General features: G+C 38.5%; 1 long non-coding RNA gene across 1 annotated transcript; it reads right to left on the bottom strand.

Moving 5' to 3' along the window:
- Window positions 1-1,922: 1,922 nt before the first annotated feature.
- LOC117279854 (uncharacterized) lies at window positions 1,923-4,216 on the bottom strand. Its single transcript, XR_004510288.2, has 3 exons — window positions 4,166-4,216; window positions 3,733-3,820; window positions 1,923-2,337 (listed from the first exon to the last, which is right to left on the bottom strand). It is a non-coding gene; the product is annotated as an uncharacterized lncRNA (long non-coding RNA).
- Window positions 4,217-14,333: the final 10,117 nt, after the last annotated feature.

Raw genomic sequence — 14,333 nt, 5'->3', positions numbered from 1 at the left:
ATACCAAACTAACACGTACACAGGGCTGGCAAGGCAACAATACTGATATACAAAATATACAGGACTCGTCTACAAGCGTCTAGAGATAACTAAACTGTATCATGGTCAGGACAGTGCCTCGGCCTACCCATCAAACCTGTATACATAAAATGGACTCCAAGGTCTAGACCTGGTAACTCCGAGGAAGTGAGCTTACCAACCAAGCTGATATTTGACTCTATCTACTGGGAACGTCTATCCAACTGTTTATTAGGACCTGTAAGTATTAAATGCAGTGTCCCCAGCTAAAGGGACGCCAATACGAATAATGTACCAAGTATGTAAGGCATAAAAATCAGTATATAAAAGGCACGAAAGAAACATGGGGACTCAACCTGTAAGTCTGGATAGCTCTGTGAATCATGAAACATTTATGATGTCATGCATATGTGTATAAATTTCATATCTTGTATAGGTATATGCATACATAATATCATCAAGCATCTGAGGGCATCCCATCATATCATCTCAGCCCCAGTGGGCGAGATCATAAACATATGCCAGATGATCAGGTTGTGGTGCGTATATAACGCCATAACCTTTCCCCATGCCCCATATACATATACTATGCGCGTATATAATGCCATCTGGTCATGGGTCAATATATATGTATAAATGAATGCAATGCATAATGAAGTAAGTCAATAAGACCTCTCGGAATGTCATAAGATCAATATGCCTTCGATTAATATCACAAATAAAATTTATCAACATACGTATTTTCTAAGACCCAAAAAAAGACGATATGATAATGCGACATACGGGGAATCAAGAACATAGGCAACCCTAGTACTTCTAAGAATAGTGTCATTTGTGAAAGTTGTGTGTTTGCTCGTTTCATTATATCATATGGATCATGCCAAAAGAAAAGAAGGAATAGACTTAACATACCTTATCAACGAAGTTGCAACTGTTGCACAAGTTGCACCTCTTACGGATGGTAATCTATATCATACAAAGGATTTGTACCAATATCGACTTCATATTCTATAGGGAAGTTCATTTAGTCATTTTGTGTCTTTTATAGCTCCAATTCAACATGTTCTGGCACAATGATCTTCATCATCACTTCTTCTCATCTGCACCATGATATCCATACCTTTACAATTCCATTTGGTATCTTAAAACATGTAAAAACAGCCCACACAACATAGCTCAACTTCAAGTTTCATAGTTACTAGTTTCTTCAAGAATCCTCCAACAAAATTCAACCCAACACTTGTACAAACTTAAGATTAGGTTATGGGAGATGAAACTTACCTCAAATATACCAGGAAACCTCTGTTCTTTAACTCACTTCAACACCAAGTAACTTCCAAAATATTCACAATGAGAAGGAAAGGGAGTTAATGGTAACCATGATATTCTTTACGTCGAACTTGCGTGGTTTATCTTTGGATTCACTCTAGGATCATGGGGTAGCCCTTGGAGAGCATCTAGGAGGGTTTAGGAACTGTTTTGGTCGAGAAATATGAGTTAAAACGACTTAGAATTGACTTACATACAAGCAGGAGTTTTACACTGACTTTGTGGGTCCCAAGGGAGCTGCTTGCGCTGTCTCGCAAAAATATGAATATCTCTCTACTCCGATGTTGTATCAATGAACGGTTTAATGCATTAGAAACTAGACTCGTAGAGCTTCCATTTTGTAAAGGATAACCCTACAATTCAATGTACATTGTGAGAAAAGCGCAGCTACATTTGACCTAAGTTTCAGCACATTTATGACTATAACTTGTGATGACCTTTGCCAACTTTTGTTCCACAACTCGCTTAACTTCAAAACATAAAACACAACTATCATACGACTAAAATAACTCATAACATAAAATCCTTATCATGTTAAGCACCCAAGTCTCACCCCAAAAGTATACATTATAACATTCTCAACTTGTCGACAATCGACGAAACTTATTTTCTTCAATTTGTTTGGCTTCTTAGCCTTCCAACCCTCTTGGTACTTGTTATCCATGATCTTTAATATTTGTAACCTCCAAAGTAACATTACTCACTTACTTTATGTTCTTAAACATGATCTCATTTTTGAGCTTACATCAATTGACTTACGATGCACTTTTACGTACGAAAACATGGGGTGTAACAGGTAGTACAAGTTATGAGCTTCTAACACTTAGAATTTACAAAGCTGGTACGAAATAATTATATCATCTTTTCGAAAATATACATAATCAAATTTGCAAATCTAGAGCTACCAAGAACAAGTGGCAGCTATATCTGAAAAATAGGTACATCTTCAATGCCAGGTCCCGTCATACTCAGCAGCATTAGCTCCAAGATCTGCATGCAAGATGTAGAAGTGTAGTATGAGGACAACTGACCCCATGTAATCAATAAGTAACAAGTCTAACCACAGGTTGAAAGCAGTGGAGAGCTCAGAAGATGGTCAGAGTCCAACACCAATAGTCAATATTAACTCATAATAATATAACGGAGGCAGTAAAAGCGATAACTCAAAAGATATTATGCTCAGCTCGTTCACAGCCATGGAAAGTAGACATGCTTTCCAGGTATAACAGTTCAAATCCAAATCTTACCACTATGATTAATTAAACATGAGTTCATTAGATGAACTATATTTGTTTCCAATTTCCCAACCTTAATAAGAATTTTTGTTTACCAGCTAGCATGAGGATAATATGTCTCTATGCCTACATGTCAACCATCAATGTCACATATCCGACTAGCATGAGGAAGATACACCTCTATCCCTACATGTCAAATATACATGTCAAATCACCTATGTCACATCACTGACTAGCATGAGGAAAATTCATCTCTATGCCTACATGTCAAATATACATGTCAAGTAAATGATTTCACAGAGATAACATCAAGTACTCTCACTCTCAGTCCACTGAAGGTGCCTGGGTCAATGCCCCCACTCCATCACACAAACACAATCCCTCAGCATTGTACGAGTGCCACGCTCAAAAGCCCCTCACCAAAGCATATGTATAGATAACATTCGGCCTACGCCTAGTGCTGGTATGTCAGACTACGGAGAGGCGGATCCTTCCCAAGCGCTAATAAAAAGCCAATATGGCATGCCGCGGTGTGCAGCCCGATCCAAATAATAATAAGCCAATAAGGTTTGTTGCGGTGTGCAACCCATTTCACATAATAATAAAGCCAATATGGCATGTTGCGACGTGCAGCCCAATCCCTAATAACACTCTCTAGATGGATCTAAGGCCCAGCTCAATCATCAACCTCTCAAGTCTCGAGGGCTCACAATCTCATCTCACTTACCCCAAATAGTACCACATATGAAAAATAACAACAACGTGTGATATATCAATGAATAATGAACAGAATGAGGTATGATATGCAAATGAAGAATCATGACTGAATGTATAACTTACAGTTGAATCAGATAGCTCAAAACAATAGAAATAGCTTCATTAGGTCTCAACCATATAAGCACATAGCCTAAACATGATTTCTAATATAGATCACAGCTCAGGTAATCAAACAATTACGGGAAAGACGGATATAACATGATACGATAGCAAAACAAGTTCGATAATAGTCTAAAAGTCAACTTGAATCATGATTACGTCGGTGCATGCCCACACGCACGTCAGCAAGCATGTGCGTCACCCCAATACATCTCATATAACAAAGTTCCCAGGGTTAAATACCTTCAAATCCAAGTTTAGATATGTTACTTACCTCGAACAAGTCAAATCAAATACCGAGAAAGCCAAAGAATACTCTAGAAAGGCCATCCCGAGCGAATCCACCTCCAAACGGCTCAAAACTAGCCAAAAGCAACTCAAAAACATCAAATAATGCCAAAGGAAATCAACCCAAATGATAAAGGTCAAATATTTAATCAAATACTCAAAGTCAACCAAAATGTCAATCATGCCCGCAGCTCAGAACCCGACAAAACTTAGAAATTTTGACAACCCATTCGAATACGAGTCCAACCATTCTAATTTCACTAAATTCCGACTCTGAATTGTTGTTTAAAACTCAATTATTGACTTTAGGAATGTTTTGAAGAAAACCCCCAATTTCTCTTCTAGATTCATAATAAAAAAATGCTAGAATTGAAGATGGAATCATGTAATATAATCAAAACCGAGTCAAAAATACATACCCCAATCCATGTGGTGAAGATCCTCTCCAAATCGCCCAAATCTGAGCTCCACATCTCAAGTTGTGATAAAATAAATCAAAACCTCAATATATAGCAAGTCTTCCCCGGTAAATCGCACATGCGACCAATTTCCTACTTCTGCGGAACTGCATGTGCGACCCAAATTTCACTTCTGCAAAAACGTTCCAACTCAGCACCTATCGCTTATGCGATCATAACTCTGCTTCTGCGGTCGCGCTTCTGTGCTCAGGGAATCGCATATGTGGCCGCGCAGATGCGTTCAAGGCCCCCCCACCTGCAACCTTCATGCCCACCAGGCCACTTTCGCTTCTGAGATACAATGTCCGCATATGCGGACTCGCATCTGCATCCAAACTTCCGCATATGCAGAAACACCAGCACCAGAACTTCTTAAGCAATGCAACATGAGACAAACTGATCAGAACCACATCTGAAACTCACTCGAGCCCTTCAAGACCCCTCTGAACATACCAACAAATTCCAAAACATAATGCGGACCTAGTCGAGGCCTCAAATCACTCATAACAACGTCAAAACTAATCGCAGCTCAAATCAAGCATAATGAGCTTTTGAACTTTCAACTTCCAAAACTCGTGTTGAACCATATCAAATCATCTCGGAATGACCTCCAATTTTGCATACAAGTTCCAAATGGCATAACGAACCTATTCCAACACCCGGAGCAATAATCCATACCCGATATCATCAGAATCAACCTCCAGTCAAATTTAAGAATTTTATAAACCTTCAAATTTGACAACTTTCGCCAATTCTTGCCAAAACCTTCAAGCCTCCAAATCCAAATTCGGGCATACGCCCAAGTCCAAAATTACCATCCAGAGTTAATGGAACCATCAAAAATCAGATCCGTGGTCAAATTCACAAAAGTAAATGTTGGTCAACTCTTCTAACCTAAGGCTTCCTAGTTGAGCATCATTATTCCAAATCAATCCCGAATTACCCCAAAACCAAAACCGATGACACACACAAGTCATAATGCATCATATGAAGCTACTCATGCCCTCGGACCATCGAACGCAAATGTGAATGCTCAAAATGAATGGGCAGACCGTTACATTCTCCCCCACTTAAACATATGTCCATCCTCAAACGTGCCAAGGGTCATTCCAAAGCCATCAAAGCACCATGTAAACTCACCATGCACATACCCATGGGTGACCATTACTCACTCTGGTCCATATAAGTCCGACAACATAACCTAACTGAAAATTCTCACTTAATCCTTAGTCCATAAACCTTGGAATCAAATCCCCCAGATCCGAAATTCATTATAAGACTAGATTCTCGCATATATATACTATGCAAGTCTGAACAAGCTGTATCAATCCATAACCATAACCCAAGATATAATCGCATGATATACCGCATAACCCAGATTCTAAAAGCATTAACTTCCGACCACAATAGTTGCTCAGTAATAAACCCAGTACCGATATCAAACCTCATATCTAACAAAACCTTGTTATAAACCTCTGTACGCTGCCAATGATGAAAGAAACTTGCAAAGACTCATAACCACCCATCAAATCAACAAGTCGTGGAGCTCTCACACTAGATATGAACCATTGCCAAATTTAGAGCTGACTAATGACATTATTTCTCCAAACATACCGTAATCAAATCTAATAGCACTCATTCCAGGTTCAATGTCTTCATCTCATCAAATACAAGTTGTCCTTCTAACATGCCAAACAAATACTACATAAAGGCAGAAACTGTGCAACCCGTGCACCAATAAGCAACAACTCAAATGTATCCAAATATTGGATGAGAGTCAAATGAGAGAACCGTCTCGCAAGCTCAACAGATATTACCACAAGCGCAATGTTATGAAACCCATCACACATAGCAGAACAAAGACACACAAATCTGGCACAAAGGATCATATCCTAACTTAACTCCACCGCAGTGCGTGACCCAATCCAGACACCGGTCCACATGAAATACCTCAAGCCATAATGCTCAAAATCAACAACCATACGCAAATCAACAACAAACACACGAAGTGCATGACCATAACCATGGAGAAACGGATAGAACTACATACCACAAACAAGAAGGACCATAACTAAGGCGCAGTCAACCATTCAACACCCCAAGAACCATCTTGCTTGGACTTTGCCACAAGGCCAAAACAGAAACGCATCATGTGTGCAAATATCCAACAGATCACAACCCTTTGTAGCATAGAAGAGTATCTCCAAATCCCTAGAACACATGAATCACCATATCTGATCCCGACTCCACCACTCGAATGACAGCATATCCACAATCGTGCCACGTGAAGTACTTCCATAATTCTTCCGTGCCACATAGCAAAACCTGAACATCAATAGTTGATCAACCAGGCGATTAACGTAATACCAATTAAACATCCGCAAGTCAAAATACAATACGCCTTTCTGAAATATTCACTCTTCTCCGATGATAACAGAATAGTGCCAGTATTCTTCTAAACATCATAAACCGTCCATGATGTCTATAACTAGTGATCTTCCCTTAAATACAGAACCATAAACTTGTACATGCACATCTCAATCCCACACAATGCACCACCTCTATCATACCATCATATGAAAGCACAGGAATCTGATTATCAACTATGGGTCACAAGCAGAATACACACTCAATTAGCCAAAAACCTCCCACTTGACTTCCATCCAAGAGAAAGTCACAACACGCAACATACCCCTCATACCTGACGAAAACATCCATCCCAAGCCATGGTCAAAATTATCGAGAACTCTTTGAAACCCATTGGCACATAACCAAGCCATCAGAACAGAATCCCTATAACTCAACCAAGTCACGCAGGTCGCCAAACCCAAGAGTATTTCCACAAAGCACCAGTAAAGCCCAACCATATCATAAGAACCAAAAGAACCGATCATAACCATTACCATGTTGATCCACCCTACCATCAAGATGTCCTATTTCTCCGAGTTCCTTTCAAATTACCTTCAAGTTAACACTTTTCCTTGTTGTTACACCATGATCCTTACCCAAATATCACCACAATAGATCCTACCATGAAACCACGTCATCTTAAATCCTATAAGCCACTGTATTCCCTCTTAAGCACCCAAAAGTACCGTAACCGAAATGCCCACTCTAAAGAGGCCTCCCACGAGTCTAAGGTTGTTTCCTTAACCTCTCTAATAGTGAAATGTAGAATCCATAATGATACAGAAATACCATGAGTCTTGCAAATCTTAGATCTTAGCCTTTTACGAATCTGAAAATTCCTCAAATACCACATATGAATCTCGAACCCAATAGAACCTTCTTGAGAGTCATCCACCCTACATTAATCTTAAATGCACTGCCAAAACGAACCGAACTACATGTGCTCCATCAACACCCAAACACCTAATGAAGTACTCCACATCTCTAAGAAACCGAGTGAATCCCTACTCCATGTACACTACATCCACCACGAATAACAAACCCGAATCATTACAAGATTTCTAGTATTCCCATAAAGTATAGCATATCATGCATCCAACACTTTCCTTGCTCACGTAATCCTCAAAGACAACCTCTTCAGGTCATAATTGATCCTCAAATATGATTATCGATAGCAGACTCCGCCACTTGGCTCGAAGCCATATAACACAACATCCGATAACCCATAATACCCTTACTCCATAACTGCCATAATCCCGCATTGTAATTCAACTAAATCGTTTGTTAGCTCATGTAGCACAAGTCGTAAAGTACCTCAAATCATCTGCTAAACTCACATTCATCCTCGTAACAGTCAAGCCAACTTCCTCAAGCGATCCAAACTCAAATTGCAACACATATAACCCACTGGTAGAAAGTAACTCTCCATAAAACATCATAAGAATCACATATACATAGACTACCACACAGGTGATAACCCACCTGCTTAGCCTCAAACTGGCATCTCTCTATGCCCCATCATGGTCACAACCACTAAGCGATCACTTCACCTTCCCGAGTCTAAACTCGTCAATAAGACATAAGAATCTACTTCATCCCACACATGAACATCACGTAAGATTCCTCAACACACTCAAAACTCAAGACTATACAACATATCAACACACAAATCGAGCATCCATAGTCCTTTCGCATTCCGATGAAAATTTTCTAGTTATATCCAACTCTCTAAGCACAGACCTCGATCATATAATACTCATCATATAGCCATCCAACCACTCACTGAGCCATTAATCCCACTCCTAAGGACACTACCGGATATACAAGTCCAAAAGCACATACTCACTCAACCAAAACCACAGATCCCATGTTGTGGTCTAAACCTAGCCTCGAGTCCTTCATATTAGCCTAAATTCACAACACAGAGAACATGTCTCACACCTCATCTGTGACATAAAAATCCAACAGCGCAAAACTGATACCAAGCACTGAACATAACACACGGGTGAGTGGAAGGAATTCAAGAGGTACGCTTCAAGCTGAATCAATGCCACATACACGCCCTGTAGCCTCTCGAAGATAGGTATGGTCATCATCATACCAATCCATAAGACTCTATTGGACATTTTCTCATACATCGTAGAACCTATGAACCTAGAGCTCAAATACCAACTTGTCACGAACCAAAAACCAACTAGTCGTGATGGCACCTAACCCAACCAGCTAGGTTAGCCAAATAACAGTAAATACAACTCAAATGATAATTGTAAGAGTAAATGATGAAAATAAACTGATCTTCTATACAAAAATTCCAAGGGTTAGTAGTACAAATCATGAGCTTCTAAGACTTAGTATTTACAAAGCTGGAATGAAATAATTAAATCATCTGTTCGAAATATACATAAACAATTTGCAAATCTAGAGCTACCAAGAACAAGTGGCAGTTATATCCAAAAAATAGGTACATCTTCAATGCCAGGTCCCGTCATACTCAGCAGCATTAGCTCCAAGATCTGCACGCAAGATGTAGAAGTGTAGTATGAGGACAACTGACCCCATGTAATCAATAAGTAACAAGTCTAACCACAGGTTGAAAGCAGTGGAGAGCTCAGAAGATGGTCAGAGTCCAACACCAATAGTCAATATTAACTCATAATAACATAACGGAGGCAGTAAAAGCGATAACTCAAAAGATATTATGCTCAGCTCGTTCACAGCCATGGAAAGTAGACATGCTTTCCAGGTATAACAGTTCAAGTCCAAATCTTACCACTATGATTAATTAAACATGAGTTCATTAGATGAACTATATTTGTTTCCAATTTCCCAACCTTAATAAGAATTTTTGTTTACCAGCTAGCATGAGAAAAATATGTCTCTATGCCTACATGTCAACCATCAATGTCACATATCCGACTAGCATGAGGAAGATACACCTCTATCCCTACATGTCAAATATACATGTCAAATCACCTATGTCACATCACTGACTAGCATGAGGAAAATTCATCTCTATGCCTACATGTCAAATATACATGTCAAGTAAATGATTTCACAGAGATAACATCAAGTACTCTCACTCTCAGCCCACTGAAGGTGCCTGGCTCAATGCCCCCACTCCATCACACAAACACAATCACTCAGCACTGTACGGGTGCCTGGATCAGAAGCCCCTCACTAAAGCACAAGTATATATATCAGTATACCTACACCTAGTGCTGGTATGTCAGACTCTGGAGGGTCGGATCCTGCCGAAGTGCTAATCAAAAGCCAATATAGCCTGCTGCCGCGTGCATCCCAATCCACAATAACACTCTCCAAAAGGCTCTAAGGCCCACCTCAGTCATCGACCTCTAAAGTATCAAGGGCTCAAAATCTCATCTCACTCAGCCCAAATAGTACCACATATGAAAAACAACAACAACGTGTGATATATCAATGAATAGTGAATAGACGGAGGTATGATATGCAAATGAAGAATCATGACTGAATGTATAACTTACAATTGAATCAGATAGCTTAAAACAACAGAAATAGCCTCATTAGGTCTCAACCAAATAATCACTTAGCCTAAACATGATTTCTAACATGGACCACAACTCAGGTAATCAAACAAGTAGGGGAAACACAGATATAACTGGATATTATAGCAAAACAAGTCTGGTAATAGTATAAAAGTCAACTTGAATCATGATTACGCCGGTGCATGCCCGCTACCTAGAATGTGTGTCACCCTAATACATCTCATATAACATAGTTCCCATAGATAAGTACCCTTAAATCCAAGTTTAGATATGTTACTTACCTCGAACAAGCCAAATCAAATACCGAACTAGCCAAAAAATACTCTAAAAATGCAATCTCGTGCGAATTTACCACCAAACGACTCGAAACTAGCCAAAAGAAACTCAAAAATATCGAATAATGCCAAAGGAAATCATCCCAAACTATAAAGGTCGAATCTTTAATCAAATACTCAAAGTCAACCAAAAATTCAACCCAGGCCCGCACATCAGAAATTGACAAAACACACAATCCCGATAACTCATTCGAATACGAGTCCAACCATACTAATTTCACTCAATTCTGACTCCGAACCGATGTTCAAAATTCAATAATTCACTTTAGGAAAGTTTAGACAAAAATCACCAATTTCTCTTCTAGATTCATAATAAAAAAGGCCAAAATCGAGTCAAAAATACTTATCCCAATCCATGTGGAGAAGATCCTCGCCAAAATCGCTCAAAACGGAGCTCCATATCTCAAGTTGTGATAATATAAAGGGATAATACATAAAATCCCCCTTGAACTATGACCAAATTCTCAGTTACACACTTAAACTTTGCTAGAAACCTATCACCCCCTTAAACCAATTAGAAGTGGAATTTTGACCACCTCGAGTGCTGACATGGCAAAGAAATTGCATACACATCTGCTAAGGCGCGTGAAAGTGTAAAGAATTGATCAAAAATCTCTTTTTCCTTCCTTTTCTCTTTCCCCTCTCAAAATATTTGTTTGGGTTTAAAAACATCCTGTTATTTTGAGAAAATCCGATGGTCCCTGCCGGAAGAAGCCACTGTCACCGGCAGCTTCGTCTCTGTTTTATGTATGCATTTGCTCCGTCAATTTTTAGAATGTAACACACATGGAATATGGTTGAACCAAGAAGGGAAAAAAGCTGAAGTGTAAGCTTAGCTTTATTTATGTTATTTTTAGATTTGTTTTAAATAGAAGAGAAAGATTAAAGAAAATGGCTTGCTGCACTCAAGATGCATGAGATATAGTTAAACCTACACAGACACAAGTAAAAAATGAATTTGTTGGTCACCACTAGAGCAGAGGTAAAGCAAGCACAAATTTTGCCTTCAATCATCTTTTTTTCTTTAAGGTGTTTTCAGAGTCCAATCGGTTTAAGCGAAAAGGTATTTTTGAAAAAGTCTCCAAATGAATCACTTAGGAAAAATTCGACGGCGAAATTATTTTAGAAAGAATAGAAATTTTACAATGCAACTCAAATCGGGATTTCACAAAGATGGATAGTCACTTTGAAACATCGAAATAATTCATATCAAATGAGTCTTCAAACACGTTCAAGGTATAACTCATTTTCACATCTCTTTGGATACACGAAAGGATTGAACATAAACAAACTTGCATCTTTGAAACAAGTCCTCGTTTTTCAAATAAGTCACACAACATTGTTTTATACCAAATATTTTATTTTACTAAAATCATGGACCCATTTTTGAAACAATACTTCATCATTTTAGGTAAGTTTTCACATACACCCACTAAATGACTTTTAAAACATCTAGGATATAAATAAATCTTTTCCCCATATTTAGCCTAAGTTTAAGGAACTACTTAAGGTAGATTTTAAAGGATGCCTTACACCTTCCCCTTAGCATAACTAGAATCCTTACCCGGATTCTCACTGGTTTAGCAGATCATTAAGATAATGATCTTTATAGACTTATAGGTACCCTAGTATACCATTAAATATTAGGTGGCGACTCTTCTTTTATCAACTTCACGGAAACCACAAGTTATAATTTGTTTTGACCTGTGAAAAATAGGGTGCAGCAAACGCTAACAGGAAGGCCAATTGGCCTCTACACTCCGCAAAGGTGAGGGACCAGATGTAAACGCGAAAGACTATTGCCCGACCTCCTCGAATCACTTCGAGAACGCGAAGAAAGGTATGTGAATTAACGTGCAGAACCAAGGCCCAAGCTTCCAAACTCACTACTTAAGCACAACACCATAACCGCAAATGCAATGTACATATTCCTTCCTGCCAAATCCTTCTCCGCCATCGCGAAGCACTGCAACACATCAGTTCCAAAATCAACAAAAACGGTCCAAAACCACCCCGGATCACACCCGAACCCCCCGGGACCCCATACAATCATAAAATAATTCTACATATATTACCCAAACTTATTCAAAGGCCAAAACACAATAAATAATATCAAAACCAAGAATCAAAGATTAAACCATTCTCTTAACTTTAAAGCCTTCAAACTTTGCCGAACGCATCCGAATCACACTTAAACATTCGGAATTACAGCAAAACTTTGCACACCAGTTCCAATCAAACAAATGAACCTCATCAAGATCTCAAAATCACAATAGAAGTCCAATAACACCAAAGTTAACTCCGGGTCAAACCTATAAACTCTCCAATCCTTCAAATTGTCAACTTTCGACGAATAGAGCCAAAAACCTTCTAGGAACATCCAAATTCAAATGCGAACATAGACCAAGTCTAAAATCACCATACGAACATATTGAAATCATCCAATAACCATTTCTAGGTTGTTTACTCAGAAGTCAAACCTTGGTCAACCTTTCCAACTTAAAACTTCCAAATTGACAATCACTCTATCAAATCAATCCCGAGCCTTACGAACATTAAGACCAACCATACAAACATGTCATATTACATCATATGAAGCTACTCGAGATCTCATACCGCCGAACGGAGAGCAAAATCTCAAAATAACCAGTCGGATCGTTACATTCTAAGATTTCTATGATCTCATAGATATGACGAGGTGAAAGAAGGGAAAGAGGTGATGGGAGATAAGACACGGGTGGTGATAGATGAAGGATAAAGAGAGATATGAGAAACAGAAGATGGTAGACCATTGGTCGCTATTAAGGTATTTCGTTAGAGAGAGGGGAACGAGAGGCATCTGTCGAGTGGGTGAATGAGGGATTAGGGTTTGGGTCTTGGATAGATGGTCTAATTACCGGGTGAAGGAAAGTTGTTGATCATGTTTTAGCAACGGTTGAGGTTTTTTGAGAAAAATAATATATAAATTTTGAAATATGTGAATAATTAATGGTCGTTAGATCAAAATGATCCAACGGTTGGGATTAAGTCTGAGGGAAAGGGGGTAAGAGGATCATTCTAGGGCATCACAATGGAGATAATCAACAACCTCAGTGAAGTGTGTATTCTTTGTGAGAGGCTGATGTGGATTTATGTCTGGTGTGGAAGACATTGATTGGTGGAGAGGGAGACACTAGTATTGCTGAGTGGGATTGGGATGGGGTTTCGGACCAGGTCAGGGTTTTCAGCTGATTCTTTGAGCCTTTTTTGTCTGCAATTTGAATTTAAGATTTGGCCCTTTAGTTGAAATATTGAAGCATTTGCTAGGATAGCCCATTTTGATATTAACCCCTTTTAACATAATTAATTTAATTAACTTTCTCAATCTTAACAATTTGAAATAAATTATATTATTATTTTGTAAAACAAAATTAATAATTTACTACTTAAGGATATAAATGTATTTAAATTTTGTAAATAGCCAAATGATTAATTATTTGAAAAATAATGGTGATATAACCATACTCACCAAATATCATCATCAATAATATGATAATAAATAAGTTTTTAATATTTATAGCTATATATTTTTAGAAAATACATTTAATTTATTTTAAATATTTATTAAAAATAGGTTACATGTAACTTATTAAATTATTATCGACCAGAAAGCATAATAAATTAACTGAGAAAAGGGAGGACAAAAATTAATTGTCAACAGCTGCCCCACTTTGATCGGGGACGATGAAAGAGTATTCGGGCAAAGAAATTAACTTAATGGGCAGTTTTATCCTAACTTATGGGTGTCAAGAATAGAGTGTTGGAGAATGGTGAAGGGCGTTATGGTAGAATCCTGGTCGAACAATGGCTTTGAATCATCTA

Source organism: Nicotiana tomentosiformis, chromosome 6, assembly GCF_000390325.3.
Source record: "Nicotiana tomentosiformis chromosome 6, ASM39032v3, whole genome shotgun sequence".
Taxonomy (NCBI): Eukaryota; Viridiplantae; Streptophyta; class Magnoliopsida; order Solanales; family Solanaceae; genus Nicotiana; species Nicotiana tomentosiformis.
This window is presented reverse-complemented; position numbering and strand designations above follow the sequence as displayed.